This window comes from Triturus cristatus, chromosome 1_1, assembly GCF_964204655.1.
Source record: "Triturus cristatus chromosome 1_1, aTriCri1.1, whole genome shotgun sequence".
In the NCBI taxonomy this organism is placed as follows: Eukaryota; Metazoa; Chordata; class Amphibia; order Caudata; family Salamandridae; genus Triturus; species Triturus cristatus.
The window spans coordinates 247705056-247720674 of NC_140579.1; positions in this window are offsets into that span (position 1 = coordinate 247705056).

A 15619-nucleotide genomic window follows, 5' to 3' on the forward strand; every position below is an offset into this window, starting at 1 on the left:
ACCCCCTACACTCCCCGAACACCACTGCACTGCCCTAAACCCTCAAACACCAACCCCAGCACGACCCCCTACACTGCCCGAACACCACTGCCCTAAACAATGAAACACCACCCCCAGCAAGACCCCCAGCACTGCCCAAACACCACTGCACTGCCCTAACCCCTGAAACACCATCCTCTGCATGACCCCCTACACTACCCGAACACCACTGCACTGCCCTAAACCCTGAAACACAACCCCCTGCACATCCCCATACACTGCCCGAACACCACTGCTCTGCCCTAAACCCTGAAGCACCACCCTGAGCACGACCCCCTACACTGCCCGAACACCACTGCACTGCCCTAATCCCTGAAACACCACTCCCCTGCATGACCCCCTACACTGCCCGAACACCACTGCCCTAAACCCTGAAACACCACCCCCAGCACGACCCGCTACTCTGCCTGAACACCACTGCACTGCCCTAAACCCTGAAACACCACCCCCAGCACGACCCCCTACTCTGCCTGAACACCACTGCACTGCCGTAAACCCTGAAACCCACCCCCTGCACAATCCCCTACATTGCCCAAACACCACTGCACTGCCCTAAACCCTAAAACACCACCCCCAGCACAACCCCCTACATTGCCCGAACACCACTCCTCTGCCCATACCCTGAAACACTACCCCGAGCACAACCCCCTACTCTGCCCGAACACCACTGCTCTGCCCTAAACCCTAAAACACCACCCCAGCACATCCCTCTACACTGCTCAAACACCACTGCACTGCTCTAAACTCTGAAACACCAGCCCCCGCACGTCCCCCTACACTGCCTGAACACCACTGCACTGCCCTAAACCCTGAAACACCAGCCCCAGCAAGACTCCCTACACTGCCCGAACACCACTGTACTGCCCTAAACCCTGAAACACCACCCCCAGCAAGACCCCCTATACTGCCCGAATACCACTACCCTAAACCCTGAAACACCAGCCCCAGCACGACCCCCTACACTGCCCGAAAACCACTGCACTGCCCTAAACCCTGAAACACCACCCCCAGCATGGTCTCCTACACTGCCCAAACACCACTGCACTGCCCTAAACCCTGAAACACCAGCCCCAGCACGACCCCCTACACTGCCTGAACATGCACTGTCCTACACCCTGAAACACCAGCCCCAGCACGACCCCCTACACTGCCCGAACACCAATGCACCACTGCCCTAAACCCTGAAACACCACCCCCTGCACGACCCCCTACACCCCCGAACACCACTGCACTAAACCCTGAAATTCCACCCCCTGCAAGACCCCCTACACTGCCCGAACACCACTGCACTACCCCAAACCCTAAAACATCTCCCCCAGCACGACCCCCTGCACTGCCCGAACACCACTGCACGGCCCTAAACCCTGAAACACCACCCCACAGCACAACCCCTACACTGCCCGAACACCACTGTACTGCCCTAAACCCTGAAACACCACCCCCAGCAAGACCCCCTCTACTGCCCGAATACCACTGCCTTAAACCCTGAAACACCAGCCCCAGCACGACCCCCTACACTGCCCGAACACCACTTCACTGCCCTAAACCCTGAAACACCACCCCCAGCATGGTCTCCTACACTGCCCAAGCACCCCTGCACTGCCCTAAACCCTGAAACACCAGCCCCAGCATGACCCCCTACACTGCCTGAACATGCACTGTCCTACACCCTGAAACACCAGCCCCAGCACAACCCCCTACACTCCCCGAACACCACTGCACTGCCCTAAACCCTCAAACACCAACCCCAGCACGACCCCCTACACTGCCCGAACACCACTGCCCTAAACCCTGAAACACCACCCCCAGCAAGACCCCCAGCACTGCCCAAACACCACTGCACTGCCCTAACCCCTGAAACACCATCCTCTGCATGACCCCCTACACTACCCGAACACCACTGCACTGCCCTAAACCCTGAAACACAACCCCCTGCACATCCCCATACACTGCCCGAACACCACTGCTCTGCCCTAAACCCTGAAACACCACCCTGAGCACGACCCCCTACACTGCCCGAACACCACTGCCCTAAACCCTGAAACACCACCCCCAGCACGACCCCTACTCTGCCTGAACACCACTGCGCTGCCGTAAACCCTGAAACCCACCCCCTGCACAATCCCCTACACTGCCCAAACACCACTGCACTGCCCTAAACCCTAAAACACCCCCCCCAGCACAACCCCCTACATTGCCCGAACACCACTCCTCTGCCCTATACCCTGAAACACTACCCCGAGCACAACCCCCTACTCTGCCCGAACACCACTGCTCTGCCCTAAACCCTAAAACACCACCCCAGCACGTCCCTCTACACTGCCCAAACACCACTGCACTGCTCTAAACTCTGAAACACCAGCCCCCGCACGTCCCCCTACACTGCCTGAACACCACTGCACTGCCCTAAACCCTGAAACACCAGCCCCAGCACGACTCCCTACACTGCCCGAACACCACTGTACTGCCCTAAACCCTAAAAAACACCACCCCCAGCAAGACCCCCTATACTGCCCGAATACCACTACCCTAAACCCTGAAACACCAGCCCCAGCACGACCCCCTACACTGCCCGAAAACCACTGCACTGCCCTAAACCCTGAAACACCACCCCCAGCATGGTCTCCTACACTGCCCAAACACCACTGCACTGCCCTAAACACTGAAACACCAGCCCCAGCACGACCCCCTACACTGCCTGAACATGCACTGTCCTAAAACCTGAAACACCAGACCCAGCACGACCCCCTACACTCCCCGAACACTACTGCACTGCCCTAAACCCTGAAACACCAACCCCAGCACGACCCCCTACACTGCCAGAACACCACTGCCCTAAACCCTGAAACACCACCCCCAGCAATACCCCCAGCAATACCCCCACCACTGCCCGAACACCACTGCACTGCCCTAAACCCTGAAACACCATCCCCTGCATGACCCCCAACACTACTAGAACATCACTGCACTGCCCTAAACCCTGAAACACCACCCCCTGCACATCCCTATACACTGCCTGAACACCACTGCTCAGCCCTAAACCCTAAAACACCAGCCCCAGCACAACCCCCCTACACTGCCCAAACACCACTACACTGTCCTAAACCCTGAAACACCAGCACCAGCACCACCCCCTACACTGCCCGAACACCACTGCACTGCCCTAAACCCCTAAAAACTAGCCCCAGCACGACCCCTACACTGCCTGAACACGACTGCTCTAAACCCTGAAACACCACCCCCAGAACGACGCCCTACACTGCCTGAACACCACAGCACTGCTCTAAACCCTGAAACACCAGCCCCAGCACAAACCCATACACTGCCCGAACACCACTGCACTGCTTTATACCGTGAAACACCAGCCCCAGCACGACCCCCACACTGCTGAACACCACTGCACTGTCCTAAACCATGAAGCATGACCCCCTACACTGCCTGAACATGCACTGTCCTACACCCTGAAACACCAGCCCCAACACAACCCCCTACACTCCCCGAACACCACTGCACTGCCCTAAACCCTCAAACACCAACCCCAGCATGACCCCCTACACTGCCCGAACAACACTGCCCTAAACCCTGAAACACCACCCCCAGCAAGACCCCCAGCACTGCCCAAACACCACTGCACTGCCCTAACCCCTGAAACACCATCCTCTGCATGACCCCCTACACTACCCGAACACCACTGCACTGCCCTAAACCCTGAAACACCACCACCTGCACATCCCCATACACTGCCCGAACACCACTGCTCTGCCCTAAACCCTGAAACACCACCCTGAGCATGACCCCCTACACTGCCCGAACACCACTGCACTGCCCTAATCCCTGAAACACCACTCCCCTGCATGACCCCCTACACTGCCCGAACCCCACTGCCCTAAACCCTGAAACACCACCCCCAGCATGACCCCCTACTCTGCCTGAACACCACTGCACTGCCGTAAACCCTGAAACCCACCCCCTGCACAATCCCCTACACTGCCCAAACACCACTGCACTGCCCTAAACCCTAAAACACCACCCCCTACATTGCCCGAACACCACTCCTCTGCCCTATACCCTGAAACACTACCCCGAGCACAACCCCCTACTCTGCCCGAACACCACTGCTCTGCCCTAAACCCTAAAACACCACCCCAGCACGTCCCTCTACACTGCCCGAACACCACTGCACTGCTCTAAACTCTGAAACACCAGCCCCCGCACGTCCCCCTACACTGCCTGAACACCACTGCACTGCCCTAAACCCTGAAACACCAGCCCCAGCACGACTCCCTACACTGCCCGATCACCACTGTACTGCCTTAAACCCTGAAACACCACCCCCAGCAAGACCCCCTATACTGCCCGAATACCACTACCCTAAACCCTGAAACACCAGCCCCAGCACGACCCCCTACACTGCCCGAACACCACTGCACTGCCCTAAACCCTGAAACACCACCCCCAGCATGGTCTCCTACACTGCCCAAACACCACTGCACTGCCCTAAACACTGAAACACCAGCCCCAGCACGACCCCCTACACTGCCTGAACATGCACTGTCCTAAACCCTGAAACACCAGACCCAGCACGACCCCCTACACTCCCCGAACACTACTGCACTGCCCTAAACCCTGAAACACCAACCCCAGCATGACCCCCTACACTGCCAGAACACCACTGCCCTAAACCCTGAAACACCACCCCCAGCCATACCCCCAGCAATACACCCACCACTGCCCGAACACCAATGCACTGCCCTAAACCCTGAAACACCATCCCCTGCATGACCCCCAACACTACCAGAACATCACTGCACTGCCCTAAACCCTGAAACACCACCCCCTGAACATCCCTATACACTGCCCAAACACCACTACACTGTCCTAAACCCTGACACACCAGCACCAGCATGACCCCCTACACTGCCTGAACACCACTGCACTGCCCTAAACCCCTAAAAAACTAGCCCCAGCACGACCCCTACACTGCCTGAACACCACTGCTCTAAACCCTGAAACACCACCCCCAGAACGACGCCCTACACTGCCTGAACACCACAGCACTGCTCTAAACCCTGAAACACCAGCCCCAGCACAAACCCATACACTGCCCGAACACCACTGCACTGCTTTATACCGTGAAACACCAGCCCCAGTACGACCCCCACACTGCTGAACACCACTGCACTGTCCCAAACCATGAAGCATGACCCCCTACACTGCCTGAACATGCACTGTCCTACACCCTAAAACACCAGCCCCAGCACAACCCCCTACACTCCCCGAACACCACGGCACTGCCCTAAACCCTCAAACACCAACCCCAGCTCGACCCCCTACACTGCCTGAACACCACTGCTCTAAACCCTGAAACACCACCCCCAGAACGACGCCCTACACTGCCTGAACACCACAGCACTGCTCTAAACCCTGAAACACCAGCCCCAGCACAAACCCATACACTGCCCGAACACCACTGCCCTAAACCCTGAAACACCACCCCCAGCACGACCCCCTACTCTGCCTGAACACCAATGCACTGCCCTAAACCCTGAAACACCACCCCCAGCATGGTCTCCTACACTGCCCAAACACCACTGCACTGCCCTAAACACTGAAACACCAGCCCCAGCACGACCCCCTACACTGCCTGAACATGCACTGTCCTAAACCCTGAAACACCAGACCCAGCACGACCCCCTACACTCCCCGAACACTACTGCACTGCCCTAAACCCTGAAACACCAACCCCAGCATGACCCCCTACACTGCCAGAACACCACTGCCCTAAACCCTGAAACACCACCCCCAGCCATACCCCCAGCAATACACCCACCACTGCCCGAACACCAATGCACTGCCCTAAACCCTGAAACACCATCCCCTGCATGACCCCCCAACACTACCAGAACATCACTGCACTGCCCTAAACCCTGAAACACCACCCCCTGCACATCCCTATACACTGCCCAAACACCACTACACTGTCCTAAACCCTGACACACCAGCACCAGCACGACCCCCTACACTGCCTGAACACCACTGCACTGCCCTAAACCCCTAAAAAACTAGCCCCAGCACGACCCCTACACTGCCTGAACACCACTGCTCTAAACCCTGAAACACCACCCCCAGAACGACGCCCTACACTGCCTGAACACCACAGCACTGCTCTAAACCCTGAAACACCAGCCCCAGCACAAACCCATACACGGCCCGAACACCACTGCACTGCTTTATACCGTGAAACACCAGCCCCATTACGACCCCCACACTGCTGAACACCACTGCACTGTCCCAAACCATGAAGCATGACCCCCTACACTGCCTGAACATGCACTGTCCTACACCCTAAAACACCAGCCCCAGCACAACCCCCTACACTCCCCGAACACCACTGCACTGCCCTAAACCCTCAAACACCAACCCCAGCTCGACCCCCTACACTGCCTGAACACCACTGCTCTAAACCCTGAAACACCACCCCCAGAACGACGCCCTACACTGCCTGAACACCACAGCACTGCTCTAAACCCTGAAACACCAGCCCCAGCACAAACCCATACACTGCCCGAACACCACTGCCCTAAACCCTGAAACACCACCCCCAGCACGACCCCCTACTCTGCCTGAACACCAATGCACTGCCGTAAACCCTGAAACCCACCCCCTGCACAATCCCCTACACTGCCCAAACACCACTGCACTGCCCTAAACCCTAAAACACCACCCCCAGCACAACTCCCTACATGGCCCGAACACCACTCCTCTGCCCTATACCCTGAAACACTACCCCGAGCACAACCCCCTACTCTGCCCGAACACCACTGCTCTGCCCTAAACCCTAAAACACCACCCCAGCACATCCCTCTACCCTGCCCGAACACCACTGCACTGCTCTAAACTCTGAAACACCAGCCCCCGCACGTCCCCCTACACTGCCTGAACACCACTGCACTGCCCTAAACCCTGAAACACCAGCCCCAGCACGACTCCCTACACTGCCCGGACACCACTGTACTGCCCTAAACCCTGAAACACCACCCCCAGCAAGACCCCCTATACTGCCCGAATACCACTACCCTAAACCCTGAAACACCAGCCCCAGCACGACCCCCTTCACTGCCCGAACACCACTGCACTGCCCTAAACCCTGAAACACCACCCCCAGCATGGTCTCCTACACTGCCCAAACACCACTGCACTGCCCTAAACACTGAAACACCAGCCCCAGCACGACCCCCTACACTGCCTGAACATGCACTGTCCTAAACCCTGAAACACCAGACCCAGCACGACCCCCTACACTCCCCGAACACTACTGCACTGCCCTAAACCCTGAAACACCAACCCCAGCACGACCCCCTACACTGCCAGAACACCACTGCCCGAAACCCTGAAACACCACCCCCAGCAATACCCCCAGCAATACCCCCACCACTGCCCGAACACCACTGCACTGCCCTAAACCCTGAAACACCATCCCCTGCATGACCCCCAACACTACCAGAACATCACTGCACTGCCCTAAACCCTGAAACACCACCCCCTGCACATCCCTATACACTGCCTGAACACCACTGCTCAGCCCTAAACCCTAAAACACCAGCCCCAGCACAACCCCCCTACACTGCCCAAACACCACTACACTGTCCTAAACCCTGAAACACCAGCACCAGCTTAACCCCCTACACTGCCCGAACACCACTGCACTGCCCTAAACCCCTAAAAAACTAGCCCCAGCACGACCCCTACACTGCCTGAACACCACTGCTCTAAACCCTGAAACACCACCCCCAGAATGATGCCCTACACTGCCTGAACACCACAGCACTGCTCTAAACCCTGAAACACCAGCCCCAGCACAAACCCATACACAGCCCGAAAACCACTGCACTGCTTTATACCGTGAAACACCAGCCCCAGCACGACCCCCACACTGCTGAACACCACTGCACTGTCCTAAACCATGAAGCATGACCCCCTACACTGCCTGAACATGCACTGTCCTACACCCTGAAACACCAGCCCCAGCACAACCCCCTACACTCCCCGAACACCACTGCACTGCCCTAAACCCTCAAACACCAACCCCGGCACGACCCCCTACACTGCCTGAACACCACTGCTCTAAACCCTGAAACACCACCCCCAGAACGACGCCCTACACTGCCTGAACACCACAGCACTGCTCTAAACCCTGAAACACCAGCCCCAGCACAAACCCATACACTGCCCGAACACCACTGCACTGCTTTATACCGTGAAACACCAGCCCCAGCACGACCCCCACACTGCTGAACACCACTGCACTGTCCTAAACCATGAAGCATGACCCCCTACACTGCCTGAACATGCACTGTCCTACACCCTGAAACACCAGCCCCAGCACAACCCCCTACACTCCCCGAACACCACTGCACTGCCCTAAACCCTCAAACACCAACCCCAGCACAACCCCCTACACTCCCGAACACCACTGCACTGCCCTAAACCCTGAAACACCATCCCCTGCATGACGCCCAACACTACCAGAACATCACTGCACTGCCCTAAACCCTGAAACACCACCCCCTGCACATCCCTATACACTGCCTGAACACCACTGCTCAGCCCTAAACCCTAAAACACCAGCCCCAGCACAACCCCCTACACTGCCCAAACACCACTACACTGTCCTAAACCCTGAAACACCAGCACCAGCACGACCCCCTACACTGCCCGAACACCACTGTACTGCCCTAAACCCCTAAAAAACTAGCCCCAGCACGACCCCTACACTGCCTGAACACCACTGCTCTAAACCCTGAAACACCACCCCCAGAACGACGCCCTACACTGCCTGAACACCACAGCACTGCTCTAAACCCTGAAACACCAGCCCCAGCACAAACCCATACACTGCCCGAACACCACTGCACTGCTTTATACCGTGAAACACCAGCCCCAGTACGACCCCCACACTGCTGAACACCACTGCACTGTCCCAAACCATGAAGCATGACCCCCTACACTGCCTGAACATGCACTGTCCTACACCCTAAAACACCAGCCCCAGCACAACCCCCTACACTCCCCGAACACCACTGCACTGCCCTAAACCCTCAAACACCAACCCCAGCTCGACCCCCTACACTGCCTGAACACCACTGCTCTAAACCCTGAAACACCACCCCCAGAACGACGCCCTACACTGCCTGAACACCACAGCACTGCTCTAAACCCTGAAACACCAGCCCCAGCACAAACCCATACACTGCCCGAACACCACTGCACTGCTTTATACCGTGAAAACCCAGCCCCAGTACGACCCCCACACTGCTGAACACCACTGCACTGTCCCAAACCATGAAGCATGACCCCCTACACTGCCTGAACATGCACTGTCCTACACCCTAAAACACCAGCCCCAGCACAACCCCCTACACTCCCCGAACACCACTGCACTGCCCTAAACCCTCAAACACCAACCCCAGCTCGACCCCCTACACTGCCTGAACACCACTGCTCTAAACCCTGAAACACCACCCCCAGAACGACGCCCTACTCTGCCTGAACACCAATGCACTGCCGTAAACCCTGAAACCCACCCCCTGCACAATCCCCTACACTGCCCAAACACCACTGCACTGCCCTAAACCCTAAAACACCACCCCCAGCACAACCCCCTACATGGCCCGAACACCACTCCTCTGCCCTATACCCTGAAACACTACCCCGATCACAACCCCCTACTCTGCCCGAACACCACTGCTCTGCCCTAAACCCTAAAACACCACCCCAGCACATCCCTCTACACTGCCCGAACACCACTGCACTGCTCTAAACTCTGAAACACCAGCCCCCGCACGTCCCCCTACACTGCCTGAACACCACTGCACTGCCCTAAACCCTGAAACACCAGCCCCAGCACGACTCCCTACACTGCCCGGACACCACTGTACTGCCCTAAACCCTGAAACACCACCCCCAGCCAGACCCCCTATACTGCCCGAATACCACTACCCTAAACCCTGAAACACCAGCCCCAGCACGACCCCCTACACTGCCCGAACACCACTGCACTGCCCTAAACCCTGAAACACCACCCCCAGCATGGTCTCCTACACTGCCCAAACACCACTGCACTGCCCTAAACACTGAAACCAGCCCCAGCACGACCCCCTACACTGCCTGAACATGCACTGTCCTAAACCCTGAAACACCAGACCCAGCACGACCCCCTACACTCCCCGAACACCACTGCTCTGCCCTAAACCCTGAAACACCACCCTGAGCACGACCCCCTACACTGCGCGAACACCACTGCACTGCCCTAATCCCTGAATCTCCACTCCCCTGCATGACCCCCTACACTGCCCGAACACCACTGACCTAAACCCTGAAACACCAACCCCAGCACGACCCCCTACATTGCCCGAACATCACTGCCCTAAACCCTGAAACACCACCCCCAGCACTGCCCAAACACCACTGCACTGCCCTAACCCCTGAAACACCATCCTCTGCATGACCCCCTACACTACCCGAACACGACTGCACTGCCCTAAACCCTGAAACACCACCCCCTGCACATCCCCATACACTGCCCGAACACCACTGCTCTGCCCTAAACCCTGAAACACCACCCTGAGCACGACCCCCTACACTGCGCGAACACCACTGCACTGCCCTAATCCCTGAATCACCACTCCCCTGCATGACCCCCTACACTGCCCGAACACCACTGCCCTAAACCCTGAAACACCACCCCCAGCACGACCCCCTACTCTGCCTGAACACCACTGCACTGCCGTAAACCCTGAAACCCACCCCCTACACAATCCCCTACACTGCCCAAACACCACTGCACTGCCCTAAACCCTAAAACACCACCCCCAGCACGACCCCCTACATTGCCCGAACACCACTCCTCTGCCTTATACCCTGATACACTACCCCGAGCACAACCCCCTACTCTGCCCGAACACCACTGATCTGCCCTAAACCCTAAAACACCACCCTAGCACGTCCCTCTACACAGCCCGAACTGCACTGCTCTAAACTCTGAAACACCAGCCCCCGCACGTCCCCCTACACTGCCTGAACACCACTGATATGCCCTAATCCCTGAAACACCAACCCCAGCACGACCCCCTACACTGCCCGAACACCACTGCACTGCCCTAAACCCTGAAACACCACCCCCTGCACATCCCCATACACTGCCCGAACACCACTGCTCTGCCCTAAACCCTGAAACACCACCCTGAGCACCACCCCCTACACTGCCCGAACGCCACTGTACTGCCCTAAACCCTGAAACACCACTCCCCTGCATTACCCCCTACACTGCCCGAACACCACTGCACAGCCCTAAACCCTGAAACACCACCCCACAGCACGACCCCTACACTGCCCGAACACCACTGTACTGCCCTAAACCCTGAAACACCACCCCCAGCAAGACCCCCTCTACTGCCCGAATAACACTGCCCTAAACCCTGAAACACCACCCCCTGCACATCCCCATACACTGCCCGAACACCACTGCTCTGCCCTAAACCCTGAAACACCACCCTGAGCATGACCCCCTACACTGCGCGAACACCACTGCACTGCCCTAATCCCTGAATCACCACTCCCCTGCATGACCCCCTACACTGCCCGAACACCACTGCCCTAAACCCTGAAACACCACCCCCAGCACGACCCCCTACACTGCCCGAACACCATTGCACTGCCCTAAACCCTAAAACACCAGCCTCAGCACGACCCCCTTCACTGCCCGAACACCACTGCACTGCCCTAAACCTTGAAACACCAGCCCAGGCACGACCCCCTATACTGCCCGAACACCACTGCTCTGCCCTAAACCCTAAAACACCACCCTGAGCATGACCCCCTATACTGCCCGAATACCACTGCCCTAAACCCTGAAACACCAGCCCCAGCACGACCCCCTATACTGCCTGACCACCACTGCACTGCCCTAAACCCTGAAACACCACCCCCAGCATGGTCCACTACACTGCCCGAACACCACTGCACTGCCCTAAACCCTGAAACACCAGCCCCAGCACGACCCCCTACACTGTCTGAACATGCACTGTCCTAAAGCCTGAAACACCAACCCCAGCACGACCCCCTACACTCCCCGAACACCACTGCACTGCCCTAAACCCTGAAACACCAACCCCAGAACGACCCCCTACACTGCCCGAACACCACTGCCCTAAAACCTGAAACACCACCCCCAGCAAGACCCCCAGCACTGCCTGAGCACCACTGCACTGCCCTAAACCCTGAAACACAATCCCCTGCATGACCCCCTAAATTATCCAAACACCACTGCACTGCCCTAAACCCTCAAACACCACCCCCTGCACATCCCCATACACTTCCTGAACACCACTGCTCTGCCCTAAATCCTAAAACACCAGCCCCAGCACGACCCTCTACACTGCCCAAGCACCACTACACTGTCCTAAACCCTGAAACACCACCCCCCTGCATGACCCCCTAAACTGCCCGAACACCACTGCACTGCCCTAAACCCTGAAACACCACCCCCAGCACGACCCCCTACACTGCCCGAACCCCAATGCACCACTGCCCTAAACCCTGAAACACCACCCCCTGCACGACCCCCTACACCCCCGAACACCACTGCACTAAACCCTGAAATTCTACCCCCTGCAAGACCCCCTACACTGCCCGAACACCACTGCACTACCCCAAACCCAAAAACACCACCCCCAGCACGACCCCCTACACTGCCCGAACACCACTGTACTAAACCCTAAAACAACACCCCAGCACGACCCCCTACACTGCCCGAACACCACTGCACTGCCCTAAACCCTTGAAAACCACCCCCCTGCATGACCCCCTACACTGCCCAAATACCACTGTACTGCCCTAAACCCTGAAACACCACTCCCCTGCAATACCCCCTACACTGCCCGAACACCACTGCACGGCCCTAAACCCTGAAACACCACCCCACAGCACGAACCCTACACTGCCCGAACACCACTGTACTGCCCTAAACCCTGAAACACCACCCCCACCAAGACCCCCTCTACTGCCCGAAAACCACTGCCCTAAACCCTGAAACACCAGCCCCAGCACGACCCCCTACACTGCCCGAACACCACTGCACTGCCCTAAACCCTGAAACACCACCCCCAGCATGGTCTCCTACACTGCCCGAGCACCCCTGCACTGCCCTAAACCCTGAAACACCAGCCCCAGCACGACCCCCTACACTGCCTTAACATGCACTGTCCTACACCCTGAAACACCAGCCCCAGCATAACCCCCTACACTCCCCGAATACCACTGCACTGCCCTAAACCCTGAAACACCAACCCCAGCACGACCCCCTACATTGCCCGAACACCACTGCCCTAAACCCTGAAACACCACCCCCAGCAAGACCCCCAGCACTGCCCAAACACCACTGCACTGCCCTAACCCCTGAAACACCATCCTCTGCATGACCCCCTACACTACCAGAACACCACTGCACTGCCCTAAACCCTGAAACACCACCCCCTGCACATCCCCATACACTGCCCGAACACCACTGCTCTGCCCTAAACCCTGAAACACCACCCTGAGCATGACCCCCTACACTGCGCGAACACCACTGCACTGCCCTAATCCCTGAATCACCACTCCCCTGCATGACCCCCTACACTGCCCGAACACCACTGACCTAAACCCTGAAACACCACCCCCAGCACGACCCCCTACACTCCCCGAACACCACTGCACTGCCCTAAACCCTGAAACACCAACCCCAGCACGACCCCCTACATTGCCCGAACATCACTGCCCTAAACCCTGAAACACCACCCCCAGCACTGCCCAAACACCACTGCACTGCCCTAACCCCTGAAACACCATCCTCTGCATGACCCCCTACACTACCCGAACACCACTGCACTGCCCTAAACCCTGAAACACCACCCCCTGCACATCCCCATACACTGCCCAAACACCACTGCTCTGCCCTAAACCCTGAAACACCACCCTGAGCACGACCCCCTACACTGCGCGAACACCACTGCACTGCCCTAATCCCTGAATCACCACTTACTGAAATGATAACCTTGCCGTTATTGATTCTTGTACCCGTGATGGTAATGGTTATAGTGAAGCAGTGGGGGCTCTTTTAGTATTAGATGGGGATTCCTTATCCAACACTTGCCCACTCAATCCTCATCATCAGAGTTCACAGCCTGATACACATCCCCTGTACAGAGTTTGCTTTCCATTGCTACCCATACGTAATTCATCCCATGGCGTTTTTAATTCTGTTATCTCCCCTACTATCTGCGATTCACCTCCAGATATTTCCTCCCTAAAGATTCTAAGCTGGAATGTTGCTGGCATTGAGCACCCCTGCACTGCCCTAAACCCTGAAACACCAGCCCCAGCACGACCCCCTACACTGCCTGAACATGCACTGTCCTACACCCTGAAACACCAGCCCCAGCACAGCCCCCCACACTCCCCGAACACCACTGCACTGCCCTAAACCCTGAAACACCAACCCCAGCACGACCCCCTACACTGCCAGAACACCACTGCCCTAAACCCTGAAACACCACCCCCAGCAAGACCCCCAGCACTGCCCAAACACCACTGCACTGCCCTAACCCCTGAAACACCATCCTCTGCATGACCCCCTACACTACCCGAACACCACTGCACTGCCCTAAACCCTGAAACACCACCCCCTGCACATCCCCATACACTGCCCGAACACCACTGCTCTGCCCTAAACCCTGAAACACCACCCTGAGCACGACCCCCTACACTGCCCGAACACCACTGCACTGCCCTAATCCCTGAATCACCACTCCCCTGCATGACCCCCTACACTGCCCGAACACCACTGCCCTAAACCCTGAAACACCACCCCCAGCACGAACCCCTACTCTGCCTGAACACCACTGCACTGCCATAAACCCTGAAACCCACCCCCTGCACAATACCCTAAACTGCCCAAACACCACTGCACTGCCCTAAACCCTAAAACACCACCCCCAGCACGACCCCCTACACTGCCCGAACACCACTGCACTGCCCTAAACCCTGAAACACCACCCCCTGCACATCCCCATACACTGCCCGAACACCACTGCTCTGCCCTAAACCCTGAAATACCACCCTGAGCACGACCCCCTACACTGCCCGAACACCACTGCACTGCCCTAAACCCTTGAAAACCACCCCCCTGCATGACCCCCTACACTGCCCGAATACCACTGTACTGCCCTAAACCCTGAAACACCACTCCCCTGCACTACCCCATACACTGCCCGAACACCACTGCACAGCCCTAAACCCTGAAACACCACCCCACAGAACAACCCCTACACTGCGCGAACACCACTGTACTGCCATAAACCCTGAAACACCACCCCCAGCAAGACCCCCTCTACTGCCCGAATACCACTGCCCTAAACCCTGAAACACCAGCCCCAGCACAACCCCCTACACTGCCCGAACACCACTGCACTGCCCTAAACCCTGAAACACCACCCCCAGCATGGTCTCCTACACTGCCCGAGCACCACTGCACTGCCCTAAA